The following is a 14283-nucleotide window of genomic DNA, read 5'->3' as shown; positions in this document are numbered from 1 at the left end:
AGCATGGTCTCTTCACTACAAAATTGTCTTTAATGACACTAATATTGCTAAACTCGATACTCTTAGCGAGAAAACAGATTATGTAACAAACCCTCTCAATTCTGTGTTTGAAACACCGAAATAACAACTAATCTTCAGAAAGGAGATAAGTTCAATACAACCAAAAATCCTAAATATACCTAATTTCACATAAAAGTCACATAACAGTCGAGAATCTTTCAAGTTTTGTGCAACAAAACCAGAGGTATATTAATAACTGCTGAGACTAAGAAACATAAATGTGGCTAAGCACTTTGCAGAAATTTTAATCAAGTAGTGAAAATGAGAAATCATATGTGTTACATGCAATACAGACTGCAAAAAGGTATTATTTGTGAGAGCAAATTTTGTAAGGGTTTTATAGTCCCAGGTTCCCCAAACTGTTTTAAACTTAGCTGTTATATTAATGGAGGATTCGAAGAATTTTATGTTTACCAGTGTTGGGAATGTGGAGAAATAGTTGCTGGTATACCGTTTGAGTGTTGGGAAGACTGATTCCTTTTACAGACACATACATGTGATCTGATTATGAAGCTCAACAAAAAACAGGTATACATGTTCAGAATGTCATGATAGTTCACGTTTGTAAACGAAATCCTGTTTATAAATTTTAAAAAAAAAGAATAATTCTTAAGTTGAATGATGTCTGAAGAACGGAAGTATTGTATTTTTATAGCTCATTACTCAAAAGGGTGTGATTTACAATTCATTTTGAAGTACTTCGTTGAGAATTCAATAAAACCGCATATTATCTACACACGAACTAAATGTTATTGGAGATCAAACAGTTAGGTCTAAAAATTATAGATAGCAGTCATTTTGTATGTGGTTAACTTGGTGGTTTTCCTAAAAAATTAATTTGAAGGAACTGAAGGACTGATATTTTCCACATTTGTTCAATACACAGCAAAACGAAAATTACATAGGACCAATTTCAGATTCCAGATACTGAATATTATTTTGTTCACACTATGAAACCGAAAGATAGAAAAGTACTTCTCAGATTTAATTGCTGTAGAGTTAAAGAAAATTATGTATTCAATATGAAGACCTTTATCTAAAGACTGTATCAAGAAGTGCAGAAATACGAAATTCTGGATCAGATTTAGTGGAAACGTGGGAAGGTGATTGGTTTAAGTCATTGGATTATAATAAGCTTGAGAAATTGTAACAGTCAGCTGGAATTGAGGAATCATTCAATCGAAGTATTGCTTTTATGGTAACTGAACAAATGCAATAAAATTAATAGAAAAGCCAAAGGTGTTAGCACAAAAATAAGATTTGATTGTGTGTGCAGTATCTATCCAACTGTATGACATAATGATTCTTATCCCAAATAACATAAAACAAAAATATATTGACCAAAATATTATTCCAAAACTTGGTATACATTTATAAAATGTGAAGTACTGGTATCTAGAGGATTGTATCATCCTGCTTTCTGTGTAAAAAAATATGAAAATCTCTGGTTTCTTTTGTGTGCCAAATGTGGAGAGGAAAAAAGAGGTTTTATTGGAACTTGGGTAACTGATAAAGTAAAGTTGGCTGTAAAAATGGGTTGTAAAATTTTAGATGTCTATGGAGTATGGGATTTTAGAAATAAAAGTAACATGTGGTTAAAAAATAATTGGAAAGATTTTATGAAAGTAAAACTAGAAAGCAATCTACATGATTTAGAAACTGATGAATAGTATATCAAAACAGTATCTTGTAGTTAATGGAAAATCCAAGAAAACGAGCTGTTGCTAAGATTTGTCAAATTTCGAGTTGGTGGGACTTTGGTCAAAAGCGAAATATTAGTCGATGAGAATATGTAACAAAGTTACGGCGATTTTGTGACATATTGTTAGATGATCGATTAAATAATACATATAGAAAGAATTCTTTTTAGTATGGTAAAACAGTAGTTCTAGAATACTATGATAGAGTACATTATGGATACTTAACATTATTTAGTATTTAATAAATTTTAATAAGATAAAAATAATTTAACCTATTGTATGAGCAAAGAGGAATTAAACCCTGCTTGTTAAATTTGTATGTTTATTTTTTTATTTAATATATATATATATATATATATATATATATATATATATATATATATATATATATATATATATATATATATATATATAAACAGAAATAATGACCCATATGTATATATATATATATATATATATGGGTCATTATTTCTGTTTATTTTTATTGACTTTACTTTTATGGGTGGGTTGGGTTTGCTCATTGGATGATCTCCTAGTGCGTTCAGGAGACCTACTTACTACTCTGGGATCACACAACAGTAAATTATAATGCGTAAATAACGAAGGATAAATTTATACCATTATTACATAATGTTATTTTACTGCAGATTGGAAGCGTTATTAAATGTGATGCTTCACGCTACTGATGGAGGTAAGTTCGATTACCCCTTGGCGCATGAAGATAAGGGTAGACTAAAGGGAACCCATGTGTAACAGACCATTTTTTTTATCAATTTCGTCGCTCGTCCCGTAAGATAGGAAAAAAATACTCCATTTCCTTGATACATTACATTTCGCAAGCAATTTTTACTATGGAAATGGCAATGGGTTTTAGCAAAGAACAAATGCAGCATTATTTTCTTTACATTTTACGTTGTGCATGTAAGCGTATTCACTTGATGTGTTGAATAACCGAAAAAATTTTAACAAGTCACTCGAAAAGTCATAATCGCTTTGTCAAAGAAATTTGTAATTTATACGATAACGAGTAAATATTATCAGCCTTGCATTAACCATTTTGTATAAGTAAATGTAATATTACGGCATTTATCGTAAGTGCATGTCGATTTAAGTATTTCCACTTCCCACAGTACCAGCAGTGGAGAAGCTGCTACTTCTAGGAATAGTTTCTGATATGAAGATGATCCTCATGAAACCAGTTAACAAAATTTTCTACACATTTGTATTGTTAATCATATGTGTCGAATAATTTGAGAGGCAGCTGTAACCGTCAGAACATGTGCTCATGTCTCTTAAAGTAAGCATTTCAGAGTTCACATATGCTGAACTGTTTTTTCTTGTATTGGTCGGTACTACTTCCGCCAGAGATACGGAAAACAAAGAACTTGCAATAGAAGTATTGTTGTTCACAGTACCGAGTCCGCAGCTCGTGGTCAAGGGGCTAGTGTTCCTCCCTCTGGATCGCGGTTCCCAGGTTCGATTCCTTGCCGCATTGGAGATTTTATCTGCCTGGGGCTGTGTGTTTGTGTTGTCCTCATCATTTCATTGCCATCATTCGTGACAGCGGCTAGATTGGAGTTTGTGAAAAAATTGGTCTGTGTAAAAATTGGGACTTTATAAGGGCGCCAATGCCCGCACAGTTGAGTGCCTCACGAACGAAACCAAACATCATAACAGTACTGAAGATAAGCAAGGGCTCATAGTTCTTCACGTTTTCATCTAAGAGGCTACGTTTATTTAACTTATTTTCTTGTTTTGATGGTTACTATCCTGTCTGTCTTACATGTATACATGTGGTTGTGTTTGTACTGCTATTTAGAAGCCAAGGTATGTGACTGGACATACGTCTGAACTCATTATAACTGATAATACTTCGATGTCAAAAATTACCTAGTAATATAAAATACAGTATCAGTGTATCAAAATACGGATCATAGCAAATGTCACAGCGATGACTTACTGTTTCCGAAATTTCCACACTGTTACTGGAGTAAATGATAACATTTCAAAGTGTGACAGTGATGAGGACGTGATTTTCGGTAGCTGTCGTCAATATGTCTCACCGTAGCCGCGACGATGGAGACTAGCTGCCGGCGGCTACTGGTGATGGAGTGCTCTGTGGTGCGGTGCAGGCTCAGGCTGGGGTACGGCTTCATAGGAGGGTCCAAAGCTCCACCATACGGCACTGTGCTCAGCGAGGCTGGGAATCCACGCCTCATCAGCGGCGTCGTCACGAAGATGCGCCCGCGGGAGACCGTGTCCGCTGCAGCATGGTGGTACCTCGTTACAAGAATACGCGCAATCCGTCACTAATGGGAACGGAACATTTCTCTAATCGTTACTGAACAACTGCAAGGTGAAAGACGTCTGCTTTGAAGTGACAATAGACACAGAAACGGGAAAAAAACTATGGCCCAGCGATATTTTATATATAGCATCTGAAAGAATCTCGTTCAAATCTACTTGTACTGAAACATAAGCTACACTTTTTGCCATGTTCTTCAGATCTAAAAGGAACTACTGACATACCCCAAGAGTACTGTTCACCTAGTAAATGACGTTGGAAGGTCCATAAGGTATTTCTCGGACGGTATTGTAGGCAGAGATATCACTAAGATAAAAAGTTGCAGCGATACGCAGAATGATGTAAAGAGGATCGAAGTTTAGTGCAGGGATTCGCAGCTGATCTGCCTCGTAGAAAAATGTACGCAGAGTGTGTAAGCACATCTATATCTACATCTACATATACACACATATTCGGGAAGCTACCGCAAGGCACGTGCCCAAAGATACCTGTACCACAATTTGTCGTTTCCCTTCCTGTTCCACTTGCAGAAAGAGTGAGGGAAAGATGAGTATCTATATGCCTCCATAAGAGCCCTGATTTCTCGCATCTTACCTTCGTGGTCCCTACGCGGAATGTATGTTGGTGGCAATAGGATCGTCCTGCAGTCAGCTTAAAAAGCGGGTACTCTAAATTTTCTCAGTATTGATTTTCGAAATGAATGTCTTCTTCCCTCCAGGAGTTCCCACTTGAGCTCTCGAAGCATATCGGTAAGACTTGCATGCTCATCGAATCTACCACTAACAATTCTAGCAACTCCCTCTAAATAGTTTCGATGTCGTTTTTCAAGTACTGAAGCAGCACTCAAGAATAGGCCGTACTAGTGGCCTGTATGCGGCCTTCTCTGCATATGAATCAGACTCTCCTAAAATTCTCCCAGCTAACCGAAGTTGACCATTCACCTTCACTACCACATTTCTCAAAACCTCATTCCATTTTATATCACCTCTCAACCTTACGCCCAGATGTTTAAACGACGTGACTGTGTGAAGCAGGACACTACTAATACTGCATCCATACATTATACTTTTGTCTTTCCTAATTATCCGCGTGAATTTACATTTTTCTACATAGAGCCAGCTGCCGTTCAGCATACCATTTAGAGATCTGTTCTGTGTCACCTTGTATCAACATACAGTCATTTATCTTAGACACGTTTCTATAGTGCACAGATCATCACCGAACAACTGCAAATTGCTGCCACCCTGTCTGCCAAATCATTTATGTATATAGAAAATAGCAACGGTCCCATCACATTTCTATGGGCCATTCCTCATGTTACTCCTGTTTCCTATGCACACTCACAGTCGAAGGCAACATACTGCGTTCTATTACTTAAGAAGACTTCGAGCCAGTCACATATCTGGGGTCCTTTTCTGTATTCACGTAGCTTCCTTAACAGTCTGCAGGAGGTTCGGTATCGAATGATTTTCTGGAATCTAGAATTATGAGCTCTGCCTGTTGCGCTTCATCTATAGTTCGATGTATATCACGTGAGAAAAGATAAAGCAATGCGTATGGAGGGAAACAGATTGATCATGTAACAATCTCTAGGGGAGCATTTAAGGAATAATGAATGTTAAAGTGCAGAGAGGTGCCCAGTTTGACTAGCATCATTACCTCTCCAAGATCAAAATGAATTCCATCCCTCTCAATAAGGTAGTAAAAACCGGAAATAAAATTCATAAATATGATGTTGCGAAGCTCAAAATACCACCAGAAACTGAATCTCATAAATGGACGGACATCGGCTCCAAGATCCAACAAGCATTTAATACTGCAATAGTGACAGCTAAAAAGAAAAAGCGTAGATGGTGGAATGGGGTTTGTAATGAGGTGGTGGCCCAAGAAAAATTGCATAGAGAAAGTGTAACTCCACCAGGAGACCTGAATATTTTGATTTATTCAATGAAGTTCGAAAACATGCAACCAGAACTTTACGAAGGGCTAAGCGATTGTATGAGTGAGAAACAGCAGCAACAGTAGATCGACCAATATTTCCAGAAAAACAATGCCTGAGACTTCTACCAGACGTTAAAGTCAAATTTGAAGCGATACGAAGTCCCTAGTATTTGTTTTAGAGACGAAAATGGAAATCTTGGCCTAACAAACAAAGGAAACTAGACGAGCGTGTCTCCTTATTTTCAAAATCTACTTAATTGTGAGGAACCGAAAGAAAGATTCCGTATATGTGTCCCGATCCACAAACTACCCAACTCATCTCCACCTGGTAAAGAGGAGATCAATGACATCGTCAACAACCTTAAGAATAATAAGGCAGCTGGAGAGGACTCAATAGTGGTGGAACTACAGAAGCTGGAAAGTAAAGAAACTCTATATGTACTCGTGCAACTTCTTGAAGAGAACTGGAGAACTAGGATATCTGAATGGCAGTCAGCTTTAATCCATCATCTACAAAAGAACTATGTGGGCATCTCATTAGTATCTGTTCCAAATGAGATTCTCTCCAAAGCAATACAGAACAGAATAAAAGGTCACCTTGATCAGCTGAATGGGGAATACCAAGCTGGTTCTTGTCCAGAACAGATCTATAACCTGAAGAACATCATCAAATACAAAAATGCTGGAGTAAATAACTACGTGGTCGTGTTTTTTGATTTTCAGTAGGCATATGAATCCATCGACCGAGAGGCATTAATGATTATTTTGGATGAGTTTGGGGTGGATGATACATCGAGAAAGCTGATCAAACAAATTCTCACTAACACAGTGTCAAAAATAAAAGTTATGGGCGAGATTTCAGAACCCTTTACAATCAGAACAGGGATAAGACAAGGAGATGGACTATCCTCACTCCTTTTAAACTGCGTCTTGGAAAAGTTCGTTAGAGCGTGGAGAAAGTTGTTAGCCGAAGGAGAAACAAATGAAGAGAGGTTCAGACTTCGCTCTAGAAACAAAGGGGTGTACAATGACTGCTTTGCCTTTGCGGATGACCTGGCCATTTTTGCTAACAGCATATAATCAGCAGTCAGCGACGTCAATAGGCTGTCAGAAATTGCTGAAAAAGTTGACCTCCAGTACTCTATTCTAAAGACAAAATATATTACAAACAACTGTGATGGACCTGAATGGATGGTCACCAATCTGGGAAAAATCGGACAAGTTAAGAATTTCAGGTGTCTCGGTGAAGTCATCCAGGTGAAAGGATTAGACAAAGAAGCAATTAATGCCAGGATGAGGAAGTTCGTCCAGGCATACCAACTGACAGAGAATACTTATAACAAAAAGTCTATGTGTATAGGGGCCAAGTTCCGACATTAAAATACAGTTGTAAAACCATAGGGCTTATATGCGTCCGAAGATTTGACCATAAATAGACAAGGTGAAGCTGAGCTGCTGGGCCGGCAACGGTGGCCGAGTGATTCTAGGCGCCCAGTGCGGAACCGCGCGACTGCTACAGTCGCAAGTTCGATTTCCTGCCTTGGGCATGGATGTGTGTGACGTCCTTAGATTAGTTAGTTTTAAGTAGTTCTAAGTTCTAGGGAACTGGTGAGCATAGATGTCAAGTCCCATAGTGCTCAGAGCCATTTGAAAAAATTTTTGAGCGGCTGTAAAAGCCAGAGTGTAGGATAGTGAGGAATATCCTAGGTAATAGATGGGTTGAGAGAAAATGAGGACTTTTACAGCAAGACAGAACCTATCACAGTGTCCATTAAGAAGAGTCCATTGTTATCTTACGGTCATCTCATAAGGGTGGACGGTGACCAACTAACAGAAACAATATGGAGTTTCATCCAGTCTAAGAAAACAAGGCGAAGATGGTTTGGAAGAATGTGAAAAAGATCTTAGGCAGATTGATATCTCAGACGGAGAAATTCTTAACAGGAAGAAAGTTAGAAGATTGGTGAACTATTGCCAAGGTTTTAAAGTGGCCTTTGTCCGAAGAGCATAAACAGGCACTTCTTGGTGGGCTCAGAAGACATTGGCAGGAATTCAAAGCTGGAACAAGAACAAGACGTAGACACTAACATGAAATTGGTTGTTACCACACAGGCCATAGAGGCTCAACTCGAAATAAATAATAAAGAAATACGTGGGTTTCCCAAGAGCGATGCTTTTTAAAGCCATGCTGATTCGGTAACATGTAGTTTTCAGTCTCTAGGAAATTTGTTAAATTCGAACTCAGAATAAGCTCTAGAATTCTACAGCAGACCGATGTTAAGGATATTGCTCCGTAATTTTAGCGGGTCTGTTGTTGTACCCTACTTACATACAGGAGACACCTACGATTTTTTACAGTCACTTGGCACATTGCGCTGGTAGACAGACTCGCGATAAATGCAAACTAAGTGAGGGACCAATGTCGTAGAGTACTCTCTGTACGACTGAAGTAGGTGTAAACGCCCGCTATTGCTGGATTACGCGATTGTGTAACGTCACACCGCTAGAAGGATGGGGATGATTTTATGAGACAGCAAAACACCTGCAGAGCATCTTGTTCATGGTCACTTCTCAATGCATTAACATATTCAATATTTCTGATCGTCTTATACGAGGCTATTCAAAATTAATATAGCGATTACATATGGCTATAACTGTTGGATACATAGCGATATATGCATGAGAATTACAGATTGTGTAACAGAAAGTTGGAAATTTATATTGCACGCTTTATAGATGTTTACTATTATTCCTCTTGGTCACACGGATAATGTCTATGCGATAGTCCCTTTCACACCGCGAATTCTGAATCTTATGTGGAGTTACTTCCGGCAAATGAGGCACACGCATAAGGTTGTTCACATAACCCCGGAAAAAGGAATCCATGGTTGGCACACCGCGGCGGCGTGTCCAGTACGACCGGATTTGTAATGTTGATTTATCAACGTATAAACCTTCGCACCCAAGTGTGAGTGTGTTGTGTGGGAAAATTGGAATCCGTGCAATCAGTCTCAAGCTGTGACATCAGCCATTGCTCAAAGGAGTTCAGATAAATTGTAGTTGAAACACTTAGCTCAGTGATGAGAATAGACAGTAAAATATTTGTTCTGTCGTCGCTAAGTATAGAAAAAAAATTTTTCAGTCAAACTGATGCTGAGCTACACACGAAACCTTCTATTTTCCCCATATTGTTGTGCCTGTTAACATTTCCACTTCTGTGGAAAGTTGGGTCATTGTTAAAAAGGAGACTTCCGGTAAATGGTGGAAATGGAAAACATCCTAACCACCGAACTGCTTTTATTGGGATAATAAAAAACAATGTGCGACTGGTGTTCAGTAATTGATGCAACACATCTTTTCTGAAAGTCGGTTACTTCATTTAGGATTCCAATAGAAAACATTATTCCCCACTGTTTTAGCTACAAAACCCCATTTTTCAGCATAGTCTCCATTCAATACGACGGCCCTACCCGACACCACTGCGGAGGGAACGTATGCCCGCATGGTTCCACTCTGCTGGAGCTAACGTCTTGCTGCATCAATAACGTGCTCACCATCCCTGTACTGTTAGCCGCCGAGTGCACACTTTATTGGGCGAAACAAGCGGAAGTCGGAAGATGTGAGATTGGGCTGCAGGATGGTCTCCTGTTAGGCTGCGTGGAACCCAGGAAGCACACACCGTTGAATACCCTGAAACGTCCCCTTAGAAAAATTTTACACGACTGGTCTATGTGAAACGTCCTCTTTGAACAATTATACACGACTGTACTTAAACTGACACACAATATCTTTAGCGCAACGCAATCTGACTTCCAAAAATCCCTACGAAAGAATGGCCCTGACTAGCATTAACCTATACGTTTCACAAATCACTTACCTCACAAAAATCTCCGTTACTCAAGCTACTGCAATACAGCGAGCGCCACTACTGCCAGCTAAATAAAAGATTCAAACTACTGAAGGCACTAACTACTGATAGGCATAGTTAGCAAATGAAAGATTTTAATAGAGAACAAACAATGTATTTACCTCACTAGTCATAATATATATAGCAGTTTATGACACCAATTCTTAACTTAATTTCAAAACTCCGCCATCTCTCTCCCCACGTCCACCACTGCTGGCGGCTCCCCTCCAACTGCGCAACGCTACCCGCTGTTAGCATCCAGCTGCCGCTGCCCAACACTACAATGGCAGACAACAATGCAAACCAGCCACAGACTGCACACGGCACAGCCAGTGATTTTTCATACAGAGCGCTACGTGGTGTTGGCGTTACCAATAAAAATACTTAAACAGCCTACTTACATAGCGTCCATGCTCCCCACAAAAAAATTTACAAATTGTTTTGGGCAGTGGCCAATACAGATTTGAAAAATTTTTTCATAATTACAATAACAAAGAAATGAAATGCCCACACTTATCGATACAATGTTGGTCAAAAGCTAAAATTTTCTCACAGTCCATAAAGACAGTCCTGATCGTTCATCACAGTAAAATTGCAGTGTTTTTCTCAGAGTCTGAGCAATAAAAGAAATTGCACTTGGAAGTAGTGGATTTCTAAGCAGTCTTGAAGAAGTAGTGTTGTCCTTCCAACGGAAAGACTGTGCTGACTCTTGACATGCAGACAGGTAATGGGCCACAACAGAGCAAACCCACAGCAGAGTCAGTCGAAGTTGAAGACTATTGGTAGGTAGGTCATCACAGAGCACACCCACTGTAGTCCTGGTACAGATTACGGTATTGGTGGACCACCAGAGGTACAGACCCACTGCAGTCCATGTAGAAATAATGGTATTGGTGGGCCATCGAAGGTGCAGACCCACTTCAGTCCTTGTAGAGATGGCCAACAGCCATCTGTTGCGAATGTGCAGGTGCACAATCACCCTCGAAGAGTCTTGCGGAGAATATAGCAAGTCCATAAACCACCACTTGTCCAATCACAAAGAATTTGTTTGAAATGTCCTTAGAACCAGCAATGCTGTTGTCCAGTCCCTTGCTGAATTATTAACACATGTGCAAACACTAACAGTCTCTACTTCTCACATATTGTCCATATACTATGACCAACAGAAATGTGTGCAGTGAAATGTAATTTACAAGTTACTTAATTTGATGAACTGGTGTCAATTACAATTTTATAACATAAGAATGCAATAACAAAGGTGCAAAATACATCTTTAAAGAACATAAGACTGGACAGGGTCGCCATATGAAACGTCCCCTTAGAAAAATTTTACACGACTGGTCTATGTGAAACGTCCTCCTTGAACAATTATACACGACTGTGCTTAAACTGACACACAATATCTTTAGCGCAACGCAATCTGACTTCCAAAAATCCCTACGAAAGAATGGCCCTGACTAGCATTAACCTATACGTTTCACAAATCACTTACCTCACAAAAATCTTCGTTACTCAAGCTACTGCAATACAGCGAGCGCCACTACTGCCAGCTAAATAAAAGATTCAAACTACTGAAGGCACTAACTACTGATAGGCATAGTTAGCAAATGAAAGATTTTAATAGAGAACAAACAATGTACTTACCTCACTAGTCATAATATATATAGCAGTTTATGACACCAACTCTTACAAATTTCAAAACTCCGCCATCTCTCTCCCCACGTCCACCACTGCTGGCGGCTCAACTCCAACTGCGCAACGCCACCCGCTGTTAGCATCCAGCTGCCGCTGCCCAACACTACAATAGCAGACAACAATGCAAACCAGCCACAGACTGCACACGGCACAGCCAGTGATTTTTCATACAGAGCGCTACGTGGTGTTGGCGTTACCAATAAAAATACTTAAACAGCCTACTTACAACCCCAACTTGTGGACCTGATGGACGAGTGTGGCAGCACTATGAAAAAGACGTCTGGTTGAGCAACGACATGCTTCATTATGATCCGTCAGTCGCCTTGCATGTGTCCTCACGTTCTAGCATCGCATTAGTACAACCTGTGTGCAAGTGATCGGCACGCAGGAGATCTTTTAGGTATGCGCAACCTTGTTGCGATGATTATAGAATCTCGTCCAACGACTCATGGTGCTTTGGTTCATTGCCAGGTCACCGTAGGCATTTTGAAAGTGCTTATGAATATCTGCAATGCTCTACTTTTCCACCAAAAGAAAATGATGGCTCTCTGCTTTGAACAAACCCCCATTACAGAAGCAATTTAGAAGGCTACGTGCAGCGCGACAACTGTCCGATAATTATGAAACAATAGTGTCTCAACGTGAATATTCCATAATGTCCCAAAACAAATCCCGCTATTTTTCATCAGAAATTTGCCGAGAAAAAAAGTGTTGTATTACTTACAGACCGCCGCTGGTATCTTTGTTTTCATATAACTGATTTCTATCCAAAAAATTGACAATGTGTCCTGATACTACAGAATTATGCTGCTCTCTGCATCGAGGCAGAAAAGTAATGATACAACTTAGATAATAAACACTTCATTAAGAACGCTCTAAGGTCCATACCAGGAAGTTGACCGCTTCTAAGTGCAAACAAGATAGTTTTTACAAGCTTACGGTAGCAAAGAAGAAAAGACCAATGAGCCACTTGTAATAATGCTATTTATTTACACAAACAGCACCGTCGCCAATTTTAAACCGACAAGTTCTTCTTCGTGCGGCGATTCGCGGCTATGTTACATTTGGTGTAGCTTGTATTTGTTGTTGACTGATATTTCCAACAACTAACGTGAACAACAACAAATGTTACATAAACGTGAACGGCCCTTTTAAAATGAATTTGTCGATTCGACCGGCAATTGCGCTATTTCTGTAAATAAATACCTTTATTACCAGTGGCTCATTGGTATTTCTCTTCATGGAAGATTGAACTTCTGTTATGTACTCAGCAACGCTTTCAAAAACGTTAGTTTTTGACATTATAGCAGGAAGAATGTTTGTGTTGCATGTGCCATTAAGACTGAGGCACTACGTATTATTTGTGATATGTCAAGAACAAAAAGACAACGTTAGGTTTTTAAGTGGTAGAACTGTAGTCTACAAAACCCACTTCTCATATCTTTTAAATTTTTGAGCTTGGCTCAAAGACCGTGCATCATCTACTAATTAATGTCTGAAAGATTTTCTCCACTTTTTGGCAGCTGTATCAAGACTATGGACACACAACAGAGTTCAGAGATCGTAATAGCACTGACACGAATTTTGTGGCAAAACACGTAGCACTTAAAGTAATTCGATTCCCAATCTTCAGATATTTCTTCCTGTATAACTGCTAAGCTATGCTGTTCGATGGTGCTGCTCCAGATTCACTGAGCTTGCGCTACTATCGGAATTTTTAACTTCATTCCATATTCATTGTAACTCTTATCACTGTGTCTCTACGCATTAAATAAACACTTCTAATTGCTATATTCATTTTGAAATGCCTTCTGTTACTCAAATTTGTGACCCTCATGTTTCCAATTTCGAACTTCACTTGTGCTTTATTGACTGCGGTAATGGCTCTAAATTTCCCACGAGGCGCTCACGACCATACCTGTCATGTACCAATGTGTTAACCGTGCCTATAGGTCGATTTCGAAATAATCTCGTTGCTCGGTACTTGTTGTACACTAAAATTCTTGTTCGTGCATTACTGTTACTGATTTTTTTAAAAATTGTTCTACAGTACGCGAACAATCACAGCAGCAGTCACGCTCATTAAGTGTCTTGGTGTAAGAGCATATAGCGATTTCAAGTGGCGTTACGACGCAGAATGAATCATGGTAAAGCCCAATGTCAGACTTCGTCACTTGAATAATCCTTAATAAATGTAGTCTTCCACAAAGGTGTTAGCTTATAAACCATTCGCTCATCCGATATCTGAGTAGTGATTCTCATTGCAAGCTCTTGCCTGGCAGGACTAGTAGAGGAAACAGGGAAGGTCCAAAACATACAGCACTAATAGCCAGGATACCTGTGGTAAACTCGGCACTGTGTCTGGGACATGCTCATAACACTGCAGTAGCAGGCGCTACAAAAGAAGCATAGCGCGTCAACGATGCTGTTTAGTGTTGAAATTCAGACTTTCAGCATCCTGGATTTCCCGGGATGTTCCATTCCTTGCTTCTCCCCTTCTGACTTTGACCCCTCACACATTTTACATCATCTTGTTATGTGCCATTATGGACCCTAACAATTTCTACAGTGTAAAAGATAACCTATTGTTTTGGTATCTGTCTTTAAATAAGAACTGCCTTTTAAAAGTGTATTTCTTGTTATGTATTCTGTTGTGCTTCATTCTCTTTAAGTAC

The 14283-nt window shown here is 39.2% G+C and overlaps 2 protein-coding genes across 3 annotated transcripts in view; one reads left to right on the top strand and one right to left on the bottom strand.

The window, feature by feature from the left end:
- Positions 1-14283, top strand: part of LOC126355491 (octopamine receptor Oamb-like) — an 879391-nt gene that overhangs the window by 483530 nt on the left and 381578 nt on the right. The gene's annotated exons all lie outside the window — the stretch shown is intronic.
- LOC126353965 (protein yellow-like) overlaps positions 1-14283 on the bottom strand; it is a 158889-nt gene that overhangs the window by 118319 nt on the left and 26287 nt on the right. The gene's annotated exons all lie outside the window — the stretch shown is intronic.

The sequence above is a fragment of the Schistocerca gregaria genome, chromosome 3 (assembly GCF_023897955.1).
Source record: "Schistocerca gregaria isolate iqSchGreg1 chromosome 3, iqSchGreg1.2, whole genome shotgun sequence".
Classification (NCBI taxonomy): Eukaryota; Metazoa; Arthropoda; class Insecta; order Orthoptera; family Acrididae; genus Schistocerca; species Schistocerca gregaria.
Note: the sequence above shows the minus strand (reverse complement) of the source record. Positions and strands in the feature narration are given on the sequence as shown.